The sequence below is a fragment of the Vicugna pacos genome, unplaced genomic scaffold, assembly GCF_048564905.1.
Source record: "Vicugna pacos unplaced genomic scaffold, VicPac4 scaffold_20, whole genome shotgun sequence".
NCBI classification, from domain to species: domain Eukaryota; kingdom Metazoa; phylum Chordata; class Mammalia; order Artiodactyla; family Camelidae; genus Vicugna; species Vicugna pacos.
Window position 1 is genome coordinate 80883657 of NW_027328741.1, and position 14598 is coordinate 80898254.

Consider the following 14598-nt stretch of genomic DNA (forward strand, 5'->3'; position numbering starts at 1 on the left):
CCAATAGAGCATGTGTGGGGCTGAATCAGAGATATTGTGCATCGGGTCTGAGGGATCCAGGGGGCCTTGGGTTTGAATTCAGAATGAAAAGCCTTAGGATCTGCTACATTCATAACCTGGGCTGTGATTATGGTTTGGTTTGAGGCACAGGATGTGCAACAGCTCTGTGGTTGCCTTCGTGCACCCGTGCCACAAGGGTGAGAGGACAAGGAAGTGTGGTCCAAGACCACAGCGTGAGAAGAGGAAGGATTTCCTTCAGTTTATCTCTCAAAAGCGGATGCTACATTTTGGATGGCACCGGCACGGTTCGGCAGCGAGGACACCAAGTTCGGGCTGCGGGATCATTCCAGCAGGCCCTGATGTGTGACATCCATATATATGCTTCCACTGGTGTTTCTGTAGACAGAGAAGCTCTTGGAAGAACTGGTTTCAGTGGGACATTCCCGTGGCACTACAAAGCACAAGCGCACTCACACTCTGCTCTTCTGGAAACACTCCAAAATAACAGAGAGTAGAATGCAGAGCTGAGAAGCTTTAGAAGCTCCATTTCCACCAGAGGAAGTGTCCTGTGCTCTTTCAGATTTGTGAGATAAGCATAATCAAAATGAGGTTATCCTAATCGAAATAGGATGGGGGGTTCATCACAACAAAGGCAACAACAGCAATTGGAGATAGACCAGACAACACACACAGGAACAGGACATGGCATCAATGTCTAAGAAAATTTGTCCTCACAGAAATCCCATGCAATTGTGTAGAGCCAAGAGTCTAAAGTTTTCACTTAACCAAGCCCTAGAAGTCTACATTAGATACCTGAAATTACCTGACCAGTAGAGATGAAGAAATACAGTAAAAGGAAAAGGAAGTACCATTTTCAGTTCCAAAGAGATTGAAGGCCCTAAAGATAAGCTTTCAGACAACTAGACTGCAAAACGCTCTCCAGAGCAAGTATTGAAAATGGAGGTGAGGGAAACACTGAAGAACAACAGTGTCTCAGAATCACAAAAGGCAGAATACCAGAAAAGGGGAAGAGAAAGCCTAAAGACGAGCCAAATAATCTCAGAAAACTCAGTGGATGAGAAAATATCAGGGCTAACATTCCGTCCTAAACAGACGAGATATTGCAGAGGGACGCGTGAATGACTTTGAAGACAGGGGAACACAAATCCCTCGGTCAGAAGCACACATAGGAAAGCAAGTGCAAACCAATGAAAACATTGCTGTTGAATCCTGGTTGAAGACAAGGCATGAAAGACTAAAATTCGAAAGAGTCCCAGATGGAAAAGCAAGAGATAAAGAAACAAACAATGTTTGAAAAGTTATGTGTAGAAAAATCAGACTGAAACTTGCTGAAAGCCAAGATAGAATCATCTAGGCGAATTCAGAAAGTACAAAGAGTCCAAAAGAGGTGGAATCCCAATAGACTTAGCAGCAGCTGTATGATCCAAATCAACAAAGTTCATGAGCATCCCAGTGATTTAAAATGCGCCTGGAGGAAAGCAACATAGTCACAAGAGAACCTCCAGAGGGGTTTCAGCTGCTATCTCAGCAGCAATATTGCAGGACAGGGAGGAGTGCCAGGACATAGACCATAGCTTGAGTGGCAAAATGCTGCCATCTAGGGTAGCCTAGGCCACATGACCACCATTTCTAATAACAGCAGAGCTAGAGAATGCCACAGACCTGCAAATCTTAAAAGAATTCAGCAGTTCGAAACTTATCCTAAAAGAAAGGTTGAGAATTCTCCCCTGAAGGGATAAGCAGCAAGATGAAATGGAAAGAAGAAAACCCTTATTGGAAATGCAAGAAGAGCATGAGTGGAAAAGAAGAAACAAGAAGAAGGCAAGGAGGACATCAAAACCCTAATGATTGGAGAGGGAAGCAGGAAATCATAGGGGATTGGAAGCACTATCTTAAGGGAGTCAGCTTATATGACTCTCTGTTGGAAGCAAACGGAGAGATGCATGGCCTGACGTGTTTGCAAAGCAAACGAGAAGCAGACCAAGAAAGAATCAAACAAACAAACAACACAAAAAGGGTAGGGTAACATGAATATTCAAAAGAAATTACTCAAGGTGATGTCAAGGATCATTCAGTACGCATCGACCCAGAATCGCGGCTTGAATGTACTCAGCACACCTGTATTCGGAAATCAGAGGCGTGCATTTATATTCGTAAATATTGATTCATATGAGCATATCGTGACCTAACCCAAATGCCGATTTGGAATCCAATGGATTCCTAGTCCGTGATATAAAATTGCAAGTCTTCCAACAGGATGAATGAATGCCATATTCTACACTACGTCGAGAAGAAATGGCACAAGCCTATAACAGGGAAAAGTAGCTCCGCAAAATTGTACTAAGATCAAAAGAGACAGGCAGCAAAGTGCACATTGGGGATTGTATCATTCCTAGGAATTTCAGCCCCCTTGAAACAAATGGATAGATGTCCCGAGAATGCGGGTGTTTCAGCAGAAATCAACCGACGGCTATGAATTGCGGGTGTGCCCATATTACAGGAACAATAGTTTCCCTTAGTGGGTCTCTGTGTACTGTGAACTGTTAGAAAGTTTAAAGACGTGTGAAACATTCAACTGAAAATGGACACACTTCCCTCCGTTGCTACAGTGCATACAGATCTGAACAAAAGGAAAGAGGGAAGAACAAAGGCCCATGGGACGCTAGTGGGTAGAATCACATTTACCTTAGGAACCTCTCGTCGGATGCAGCCCCTCCCCCAACACTGACAAGATGCAGCAGCCATTGGGGATGGCAGTTAGCGGTTGGATTCCAGGTGGAATGTTGGTGTGTACCGCGAGGCTTGTTGTGGCTGGTGGATCCTAGGTAACCGGCCAGAGTTCTGTGGGTGGATCAGTGCGATGGAGGGGCTGCCGCCCTCTGTGGAGCTTGGCTTAGGTCTTTGGTCCGGGAAGCTGTGTCAGTTCGAGATACTGCTGCTGCCCAAAGACCTGAGATCACGGGTCAGTTTCCAGAACCTGAAAGGGCAGACAGTGGAAGATCTGCCTGTCTTCAGCTTACTGGAGAGGCTCCGAGGTCCTTTCAGACTTGCCCAGTCCTGTTGAAGTCGACTTTATGGGAGACACGAAGAGAAGCTGGCCGAAAACATGGCTGCACGGATTGAGGAGAGATGCGAACACATTGATGAGAGATGTTCTGCTACAATAGAGAATACTGGCCTGGAGACAGCTGTAGAGGATAGCAGGCTCGAAAGGCATTCATGAGACATATTGAACCTCGCTGATACTAGCAGAAACATACGGAGGGCCACCGTGGACTGGAGGAAGTTCCTCAATTCTCTGCTCCAAGAACGGGTCCAAGATCCCTGACGTCTAAAGAGAAGAGATGGCAGAGATGATAAAAACGCTCATGTTCTTGAAAGAGGTCAGATAATCCACACAACTCAAGGGGCAATTCCAAGCCATTCAGATCAAAGTGCACCAAGCCCTGGTAAGCCTTTTCCCAGGTTTGGGCCTCGCTATCAAGCACTTGCTCTTCCCTCCGCTCCACTCAGGCATCCATTTGGAGGGATCAGTACCTGAGCTGCAATGAAGCCAGTAAGAGAAGAGCAAGCCCCTCCTAGAATCAGAGTTCCTCTAGCTTCATCCTCTGTGAACAACAGGGAACCCCATAAAGGTCAAATACTCTCGTATGATATAGATAGGAATTGAATACTTAGCTCCCACAAAGAAACGATGGCCTTCCGCTAGATTCAGCAAATGCTGGGTTGATGTCTTCTCTGGGGTGAAGGGAGTGTGGTAAGTGAGGGGAATCTTTGACTGAACTTGAATCTGTATTAGGCCTCCGTTTTTCAAGACAGTCTAGGTAAATATTAGAAGTCAGATAGTGAACGGAACTGTAAAAGTCGCCAATGATATGAAAGACACAGCTTATGTGGACCGTCTTTCAATTGAGTCAAGCCCCCGGGGGCAATCTATCATGGGGGTGCAGACTTGGTTGCATTCAAGTGCTTTAGCCAACATGATCGGATGATTAAGCGTTCTCATCACTGATAGAAGAACACCTGGTTCTCAGTAGCCTAGCATAGCTGCAGCAGGGTTCTCATAGCTATAATGCCTCTAGGTTCTTTGGATTCAAAGATAAATGTATATATTTAGTTCGTTTTCTCTTGTATTTTCCTTGAGAGGGATGTTACACCTTGAAATGCCAACATTGACCAGTAGGTGTCATCGGGAGTAAAGGGCACCACATGCACAAGTGAATCCAAGCTTGGGGGTTATTTCATGTTTCCATTAGTTATTTCATGGTTCCTGTTGGTTTCGGAGGCTTCAACAGTAAAGAGTTGACATGACCCCTTTAAAAGTTCGGACTGCTAGTTTGCATTCTATCTGTCTATGTTTTCCTTAGAGCTGACAAAATGTTACCGAAATTGACAAGTCTGGCTTCTAGGTCGATTTAGTATGTTTCAGAAACTAACTTCATTTTCGTATAACTCCCAAAACATTTATATCAATTCTATTAAATTTTTAAAGACTGCAAATGAGATATCAACACAATGTCAAAACTGGTGTCTTCGGACAATCCCTCCCACCACGGCTGTATAGAAACAAAGAGATAAAAAAAAAATCACATTTCTGTGAAATGTATCAGGAAAGTGTTGATTCATCGATGCCCAGTTGACAGAGAAGCAGTGCAACCTGCGCTCACTCGCTCCCATGAACACAGCAATGGAAACATCCACTCACCCAGCCCTTGGCACAGGACACTTGCCGAAGAGAGGTCTGTTACTTCCAAAGACAGGATGAGGCCTCAGAACACCTGGAAGCAGGAGAAGGAAAAGCAGGGAATGGATACCAGTGCATGGTCTGAGCCCTGTTGATGGAGCAGTAAAGGTGAAACTCTCTTTAACTTGGACGCACACTCTCAAGCGGACAGGAGACATGGGATTGAAGGTGATGCGCTGAGTGTTAGAAGAGTGCACAGCAGATGCTTGGCTGACAGAACTCAAAGAATCCAGTGCAAAATATCCCCACAGTTGATTCTGAGACCAAGATCCGAGCTGCCAAATTTGAGGTAGCAGAGGCAGCGTTCAGGGAGGGATAGGGCTACGGATGATGGCACACGCTGAGTCTCAGGGATCTGGAGTGCGTTGTGGGATGTGGTGGGTCCTATCAAGAGAGCAAACCGACCTGGGACCCCAATGAGCAAGCAACCACCCTGGCGCGCGCAGTTGAAATTATCGATATGTCCCATGGCCACACCCAGTGCATCTGCAGGACCAGAGACCAATTTGGCATTTTGCCAATAGAGCATGTGTGGGGCTGAATCAGAGATATTGTGCATCGGGTCTGAGGGATCCAGGGGGCCTTGGGTTTGAATTCAGAATGAAAAGCCTTAGGATCTGCTACATTCATAACCTGGGCTGTGATTATGGTTTGGTTTGAGGCACAGGATGTGCAACAGCTCTGTGGTTGCCTTCGGGCACCCGTGCCACATGGATGAGATGACAAGGAAGTGTGGTCCAAGACCACAGCGTGAGAAGAGGAAGGATTTCCTTCAGTTTATCTCTCAAAAGCGGATGCTACATTTTGGATGGCACCGGCACGGTTCGGCAGCGAGGACACCAAGTTCGGGCTGCGGGATCATTCCAGCAGGCCCTGATGTGTGACATCCATAGATATGCTTCCACTGGTGTTTCTGTAGACAGAGAAGCTCTTGGAAGAACTGGTTTCAGTGGGACATTCCCGTGGCACTACAAAGCACAAGCGCACTCACACTCTGCTCTTCTGGAAACACTCCAAAATAACAGAGAGTAGAATGCAGAGCTGAGAAGCTTTAGAAGCTCCATTTCCACCAGAGGAAGTGTCCTGTGCTCTTTCAGATTTGTGAGATAAGCATAATCAAAATGAGGTTATCCTAATCGAAATAGGATGGGGGGTTCATCACAACAAAGGCAACAACAGCAATTGGAGATATACCAGACATCACACACAGGAACAGGACATGGCATCAATGTCTAAGAAAATTTGTCCTCACAGAAATCCCATGCAATTGTGTAGAGCCAAGAGTCTAAAGTTTTCACTTAACCAAGCCCTAGAAGTCTACATTAGATACCTGAAATTACCTGACCAGTAGAGATGAAGAAATACAGTAAAAGGAAAAGGAAGTACCATTTTCAGTTCCAAAGAGATTGAAGGCCCTAAAGATAAGCTTTCAGACAACTAGACTGCAAAACGCTCTCCAGAGCAAGTATTGAAAATGGAGGTGAGGGAAACACTGAAGAACAACAGTGTCTCAGAATCACAAAAGGCAGAATACCAGAAAAGGGGAAGAGAAAGCCTAAAGACGAGCCAAATAATCTCAGAAAACTCAGTGGATGAGAAAATATCAGGGCTAACATTCCGTCCTAAACAGACGAGATATTGCAGAGGGACGCGTGAATGACTTTGAAGACAGGGGAACACAAATCCCTCGGTCAGAAGCACACATAGGAAAGCAAGTGCAAACCAATGAAAACATTGCTGTTGAATCCTGGTTGAAGACAAGGCATGAAAGACTAAAATTCGAAAGAGTCCCAGATGGAAAAGCAAGAGATAAAGAAACAAACAATGTTTGAAAAGTTATGTGTAGAAAAATCAGACTGAAACTTGCTGAAAGCCAAGATAGAATCATCTAGGCGAATTCAGGAAGTACACAGCGTCCAAAAGAGGTGGAATCCCAATAGACTTAGCAGCAGCTGTATGATCCAAATCAACAAAGTTCATGAGCATCCCAGTGATTTAAAATGCGCCTGGAGGAAAGCAACATAGTCACAAGAGAACCTCCAGAGGGGTTTCAGCTGCTATCTCAGCAGCAATATTGCAGGACAGGGAGGAGTGCCAGGACATAGACCATAGCTTGAATGGCAAAATGCTGCCATCTAGGGTAGCCTAGGCCACATGACCACCATTTCTAATAACAGCAGAGCTAGAGAATGCCACAGACCTGCAAATCTTAAAAGAATTCAGCAGTTCGAAACTTATCCTAAAAGAAAGGTTGAGAATTCTCCCCTGAAGGGATAAGCAGCAAGATGAAATGGAAAGAAGAAAACCCTTATTGGAAATGCAAGAAGAGCATGAGTGGAAAAGAAGAAACAAGAAGAAGGCAAGGAGGACATCAAAAGCCTAAAGATGGGAGAGGGAAGCAGGAAATCATAGGGGATTGGAAGCACTATCTTAAGGGAGTCAGCTTATATGACTCTCTGTTGGAAGCAAACGGAGAGATGCATGGCCTGACGTGTTTGCAAAGCAAACGAGAAGCAGACCAAGAAAGAATCAAACAAACAAACAACACAAAAAGGGTAGGGTAACATGAATATTCAAAAGAAATTACTCAAGGTGATGTCAAGGATCATTCAGTACGCATCGACCCAGTATCGCGGCTTGAATGTACTCAGCACACCTGTATTCGGAAATCAGAGGCGTGCATTTATATTCGTAAATATTGATTCATATGAGCATATCGTGACCTAACCCAAATGCCGATTTGGAATCCAATGGATTCCTAGCCCGTGATATAGACTTGCAAGTCTTCCAACAGGATGAATGAATGCCTTATTCTACACTACGTCGAGAAGAAATGGCACAAGCCTATAACAAGTAAAAGTAGCTCCGCAAAAGTGTACTAAGATCAAAAGAGACAGGCAGTAAAGTGCACTTTGGGGATTGTATCATTCCTAGGATTTGCAGCCCCCTTGAAACAAATGGATAGATGTCCCGTGAATGCGGGTGTTTCAGCAGAAATCAACCGACGGCTATGTATTGCGGGTGTGCCCATATTACAGGAACAATAGTTTCCCTTAGTGGGTCTCTGTGTACTGTGAACTGTTAGAAAGTTTAAAGACGTGTGAAACATTCAACTGAAAATGGACACACTTCCCTCCGTTGCTACAGTGCATACAGATCTGAACAAAAGGAAAGAGGGAAGAACAAAGGCCCATGGGACGCTAGTGGGTAGAATCACATTTACCTTAGGAACCTCTCGTCGGATGCAGCCCCTCCCCCAACACTGACAAGATGCAGCAGCCATTGGGGATGGCAGTTAGCGGTTGGATTCCAGGTGGAATGTTGGTGTGTACCGCGAGGCTTGTTGTGGCTGGTGGATCCTAGGTAACCGGCCAGAGATCTGTGGGTGGATCAGTGCGATGGAGGGGCTGCCGCCCTCTGTGGAGCTTGGCTTAGGTCTTTGGTCCGGGAAGCTGTGTCAGTTCGAGATACTGCTGCTGCCCAAAGACCTGAGTTCACGGGTCAGTTTCCAGAACCTGAAAGGGCAGACAGTGGAAGATCTGCCTGTCTTCAGCTTACTGGAGAGGCTCCGAGGTCCTTTCAGACTTGCCCAGTCCTGTTGAAGTCGACTTTATGGGAGACACGAAGAGAAGCTGGCCGAAAACATGGCTGCACGGATTGAGGAGAGATGCGAACACATTGATGAGAGATGTTCTGCTACAATAGAGAATACTGGCCTGGAGACAGCTGTAGAGGATAGCAGGCTCGAAAGGCATTCATGAGACATATTGAACCTCGCTGATACTAGCAGAAACATACGGAGGGCCACCGTGGACTGGAGGAAGTTCCTCAATTTTCTGCTCCAAGAACGGGTCCAAGATCCCTGACGTCTAAAGAGAAGAGATGGCAGAGATGATAAAAACGCTCATGTTCTTGAAAGAGGTCAGATAATCCACACGACCCAAGGGGCAATTCCAAGCCATTCAGATCAAAGTGCACCAAGCCCAGGTAAGCCTTTTCCCAGGTTTGGGCCTCGCTATCAAGCACTTGCCCTTCCCTCCGCTCCACTCAGGCATCCATTTGGAGGGATCAGTACCTGAGCTGCAATGAAGCCAGTAAGAGAAGAGCAAGCCCCTCCTAGAATCAGAGTTCCTCTAGCTTCATCCTCTGTGAACAACAGGGAACCCCATAAAGGTCAAATACTCTCGTATGAAATAGATAGGAATTGAATACTTAGCTCCCACAAAGAAACCATGGCCTTCCGCTAGATTCAGCAAATGCTGGGTTGATGTCTTCTCTGGGGTGAAGGGAGTGTGGTAAGTGAGGGGAATCTTTGACTGAACTTGAATCTGTATTAGGCCTCCGTTTTTCAAGACAGTCTAGGTAAATATTAGAAGTCAGATAGTGAACGGAACTGTAAAAGTCGCCAATGACATGAAAGACACAGCTTATGTGGACCGTCTTTCAATTGAGTCAAGCCCCCGCGGGCAATCTATCATGGGGGTGCAGACTTGGTTGCATTCAAGTGCTTTAGCCAACATGATCGGTTGATTAAGCGTTCTCATCACTGATAGAAGAACACCTGGTTCTCAGTAGCCTAGCATAGCTGCAGCAGGGTTCTCATAGCTATAATGCCTCTAGGTTCTTTGGATTCAAAGCTCAATGTATATGTTTAGTTCGTTTTCTCTTGTATTTTCCTTGAGAGGGATGTTACACCTTGAAATGCCAACATTGACCAGTAGGTGTCATCGGGAGTAAAGGGCACCACATGCACAAGTGAATCCAAGCTTGGGGGTTATTTCATGTTTCCATTAGTTATTTCATGGTTACTGTTGGTTTCGGAGGCTTCAACAGTAAAGAGCTGACATGACCCCTTTAACAGTTCGGACTGCTGGTTTGCATTCTATCTGTCTATGTTTTCCTTAGAGCTGACAAAATGTTACCGAAATTGACAAGTCTGGCTTCTAGGTCGATTTAGTATGTTTCAGAAACTAACTTCATTTTCGTATAACTCCCAAAACATTTATATGAATTCTATTAAATTTTTAAAGACTGGAAATGAGATATCAACCCAATGTCAAAACTGGTGTCTTCGGACAATCCCTCCCACCACGGCTGTATAGAAACAAAGAGATAAAAAATAATCACATTTCTGTGAAATGTATCTGGAAAGTGTTGATTCATCGATGCCCAGTTGACAGAGAAGCAGTGCAACCTGCGCTCACTCGCTCCCATGAACACAGCAATGGAAACATCCACTCACCCAGCCCTTGGCACAGGACAGTTGCCGAAGAGAGGTCTGTTACTTCCAAAGACAGGATGAGGCCTCAGAACACCTGGAAGCAGGAGAAGGAAAAGCAGGGAATGGATACCAGTGCATGGTCTGAGCCCTGTTGATGGAGCAGTAAAGGTGAAACTCTCCTTAACTTGGACGCACACTCTCAAGCGGACAGGAGACATGGGATTGAAGGTGATGCGCTGAGTGTTAGAAGAGTGCACAGCAGATGCTTGGCTGACAGAACTCAAAGAATCCAGTGCAAAATATCCCCACAGTTGATTCTGAGACCAAGATCCGAGCTGCCAAATTTGAGGTAGCAGAGGCAGCGTTCAGGGAGGGATAGGGCTACGGATGATGGCACACGCTGAGTCTCAGGGATCTGGAGTGTGTTGTGGAATGTGGTGTGTCCTATCAAGAGAGCAATCCGACCTGGGACCCCAATGAGCAAGCAACCACCCTGGCGCGCGCAGTTGAAATTATCGATATGTCCCATGGCCACACCCAGTGCATCTGAAGGACCAGAGACCAATTTGGCATTTTGCCAATAGAGCATGTGTGGGGCTGAATCAGAGATATTGTGCATCGGGTCTGAGGGATCCAGGGGGCCTTGGGTTTGAATTCAGAATGAAAAGCCTTAGGATCTGCTACATTCATAACCTGGGCTGTGATTATGGTTTGGTTTGAGGCACAGGATGTGCAACACCTCTGTGGTTGACTTCGTGCACCCGTGCCACAAGGATGAGAGGACAAGGAAGTGTGGTCCAAGACCACAGCATGAGAAGAGGAAGGATTTCCTTCAGTTTATCTCTCAAAAGCGGATGCTACATTTTGGATGGCACCGGCACGGTTCGGCAGCGAGGACACCAAGTTCGGGCTGCGGGATCATTCCAGCAGGCCCTGATGTGTGACATCCATAGATATGCTTCCACTGGTGTTTCTGTAGACAGAGAAGCTCTTGGAAGGACTGGTTTCAGTGGGACATTCCCGTGGCACTACAAAGCACAAGCGCACTCACACTCTGCTCTTCTGGAAACACTTCAAAATAACATAGAGTAGAATGCAGAGCTGAGAACCTTTAGAAGCTCCATTTCCACCAGAGGAAGTGTCCTGTGCTCTTTCAGATTTGTGAGATAAGCGTAATCAAAATGAGGTTATCCTAATCGAAATAGTATGGGGGGTTCATCACAACAAAGGCAACACCAGCAATTGGAGATAGACCAGACAACACACACAGGAACAGGACATGGCATCAATGTCTAAGAAAATTTGTCCTCACAGAAATCCCATGCAATTGTGTAGAGCCAAGAGTCTAAAGTTTTCACTTAACCAAGCCCTAGAAGTCTACATTAGATACCTGAAATTACCTGACCAGTAGAGATGAAGAAATACAGTAAAAGGAAAAGGAAGTACCATTTTCAGTTCCAAAGAGATTGAAGGCCCTAAAGATAAGCTTTCAGACAACTAGACTGCAAAACGCTCTCCAGAGCAAGTATTGAAAATGGAGGTGAGGGAAACACTGAAGAACAACAGTGTCTCAGAATCACAAAAGGCAGAATACCAGAAAAGGGGAAGAGAAAGCCTAAAGACGAGCCAAATAATCTCAGAAAACTCAGTGGATGAGAAAATATCAGGGCTAACATTCTGTCCTAAGCAGACGAAATATTGCAGAGGGAACCGTGAATGACTTTGAAGACAGGGGAACAGAAATCCCTCGGTCAGAAGCACACATAGGAAAGCAAGTGCAAACCAATGAAAACATTGCTGTTGAATCCTGGTTGAAGACAAGGCATGAAAGACTAAAATTCGAAAGAGTCCCAGATGGAAAAGCAAGAGATAAAGAAACAAACAATGTTTGAAAAGTTATGTGTAGAAAAATCAGACTGAAACTTGCTGAAAGCCAAGATAGAATCATCTAGGCGAATTCAGAAAGTACAAAGAGTCCAAAAGAGGTGGAATCCCAATAGACTTAGCAGCAGCTGTATGATCCAAATCAACAAAGTTCATGAGCATCCCAGTGATTTAAAATGCGCCTGGAGGAAAGCAACATAGTCACAAGAGAACCTCCAGAGGGGTTTCAGCTGCTATCTCAGCAGCAATATTGCAGGACAGGGAGGAGTGCCAGGACATAGACCATAGCTTGAGTGGCAAAATGCTGCCATCTAGGGTAGCCTAGGCCACATGACCACCATTTCTAATAACAGCAGAGCTAGAGAATGCCACAGACCTGCAAATCTTAAAAGAATTCAGCAGTTCGAAACTTATCCTAAAAGAAAGGTTGAGAATTCTCCCCTGAAGGGATAAGCAGCAAGATGAAATGGAAAGAAGAAAACCCTTATTGGAAATGCAAGAAGAGCATGAGTGGAAAAGAAGAAACAAGAAGAAGGCAAGGAGGACATCAAAACCCTAAAGATGGGAGAGGGAAGCAGGAAATCATAGGGGATTGGAAGCACTATCTTAAGGGAGTCAGCTTATATGACTCTCTGTTGGAAGCAAACGGAGAGATGCATGGCCTGACGTGTTTGCAAAGCAAACGAGAAGCAGACCAAGAAAGAATCAAACAAACAAACAACACAAAAAGGGTAGGGTAACATGAATATTCAAAAGAAATTACTCAAGGTGATGTCAAGGATCATTCAGTACGCATCGACCCAGTATCGCGGCTTGAATGTACTCAGCACACCTGTATTCGGAAATCAGAGGCGTGCATTTATATTCGTAAATATTGATTCATATGAGCATATCGTGACCTAACCCAAATGCCGATTTGGAATCCAATGGATTCCTAGTCCGTGATATAGACTTGCAAGTCTTCCAACAGGATGAATGAATGCCATATTCTACACTACGTCGAGAAGAAATGGCACAAGCCTATAACAAGGAAAAGTAGCTCCGCAAAAGTGTACTAAGATCAAAAGAGTCAGGCAGTAAAGTGCACATTGGGGATTGTATCATTCCTAGGAATTTCAGCCCCCTTGAAACAAATGGATAGATGTCCCGAGAATGCGGGTGTTTCAGCAGAAATCAACCGACGGCTATGTATTGCGGGTGTGCCCATATTACAGGAACAATAGTTTCCCTTAGTGGGTCTCTGTGTACTGTGAACTGTTAGAAAGTTTAAAGACGTGTGAAACATTCAACTGAAAATGGACACACTTCCCTCCGTTGCTACAGTGCATACAGATCTGAACAAAAGGAAAGAGGGAAGAACAAAGGCCCATGGGACGCTAGTGGGTAGAATCACATTTACCTTAGGAACCTCTCGTCGGATGCAGCCCCTCCCCCAACGCTGACAAGATGCAGCAGCCATTGGGGATGGCAGTTAGCGGTTGGATTCCAGGTGGAATGTTGGTGTGTACCGCGAGGCTTGTTGTGGCTGGTGGATCCTAGGTAACCGGCCAGAGATCTGTGGGTGGATCAGTGCGATGGAGGGGCTGCCGCCCTCTGTGGAGCTTGGCTTAGGTCTTTGGTCCGGGAAGCTGTGTCAGTTCGAGATACTGCTGCTGCCCAAAGACCTGAGTTCACGGGTCAGTTTCCAGAACCTGAAAGGGCAGACAGTGGAAGATCTGCCTGTCTTCAGCTTACTGGAGAGGCTCCGAGGTCCTTTCAGACTTGTCCAGTCCTGTTGAAGTCGACTTTATGGGAGACACGTAGAGAAGCTGGCCGAAAACATGGCTGCACGGATTGAGGTGAGATGCGAACACATTGATGAGAGATGTTCTGCTACAATAGAGAATACTGGCCTGGAGACAGCTGTAGAGGATAGCAGGCTCGAAAGGCATTCATGAGACATATTGAACCTCGCTGATACTAGCAGAAACATACGGAGGGCCACCGTGGACTGGAGGAAGTTCCTCAATTCTCTGCTCCAAGAACGGGTCCAAGATCCCTGACGTCTAAAGAGAAGAGATGGCAGAGATGATAAAAACGCTCATGTTCTTGAAAGAGGTCAGATAATCCACACGACCCAAGGGGCAATTCCAAGCCATTCAGATCAAAGTGCACTAAGCCCAGGTAAGCCTTTTCCCAGGTTTGGGCCTAGCTATTAAGCACTTGCTCTTCCCTCCCCTCCACTCAGGCATCCATTTGGAGGGATCAGTACCTGAGCTGCAATGAAGCCAGTAAGAGAAGAGCAAGCCCCTCCTAGAATCAGAGTTCCTCTAGCTTCATCCTCTGTGAACAACAGGGAACCCCATAAAGGTCAAATACTCTCGTATGAAATAGATAGGAATTGAATACTTAGCTCCCACAAAGAAACGATGGCCTTCCGCTAGATTCAGCAAATGCTGGGTTGATGTCTTCTCTGGGGTGAAGGGAGTGTGGTAAGTGAGGGGAATCTTTGACTGAACTTGAATCTGTATTAGGCCTCCGTTTTTCAAGACAGTCTAGGTAAATATTAGAAGTCAGATAGTGAACGGAACTGTAAAAGTCGCCAATGACATGAAAGACACAGCTTATGTGGACCGTCTTTCAATTGAGTCAAGCCCCCGCGGGCAATCTATCATGGGGGTGCAGACTTGGTTGCATTCAAGTGCTTTAGCCAACATGATCGGATGATTAAGCGTTCTCATCACTGATA

The 14598-nt window shown here is 45.6% G+C and overlaps 1 protein-coding gene across 1 annotated transcript in view; it reads right to left on the minus strand.

The window, feature by feature from the left end:
* Positions 1 to 14598, minus strand: part of LOC140694057 (uncharacterized) — a 133946-nt gene that overhangs the window by 60109 nt on the left and 59239 nt on the right. The window lies entirely within an intron of this gene.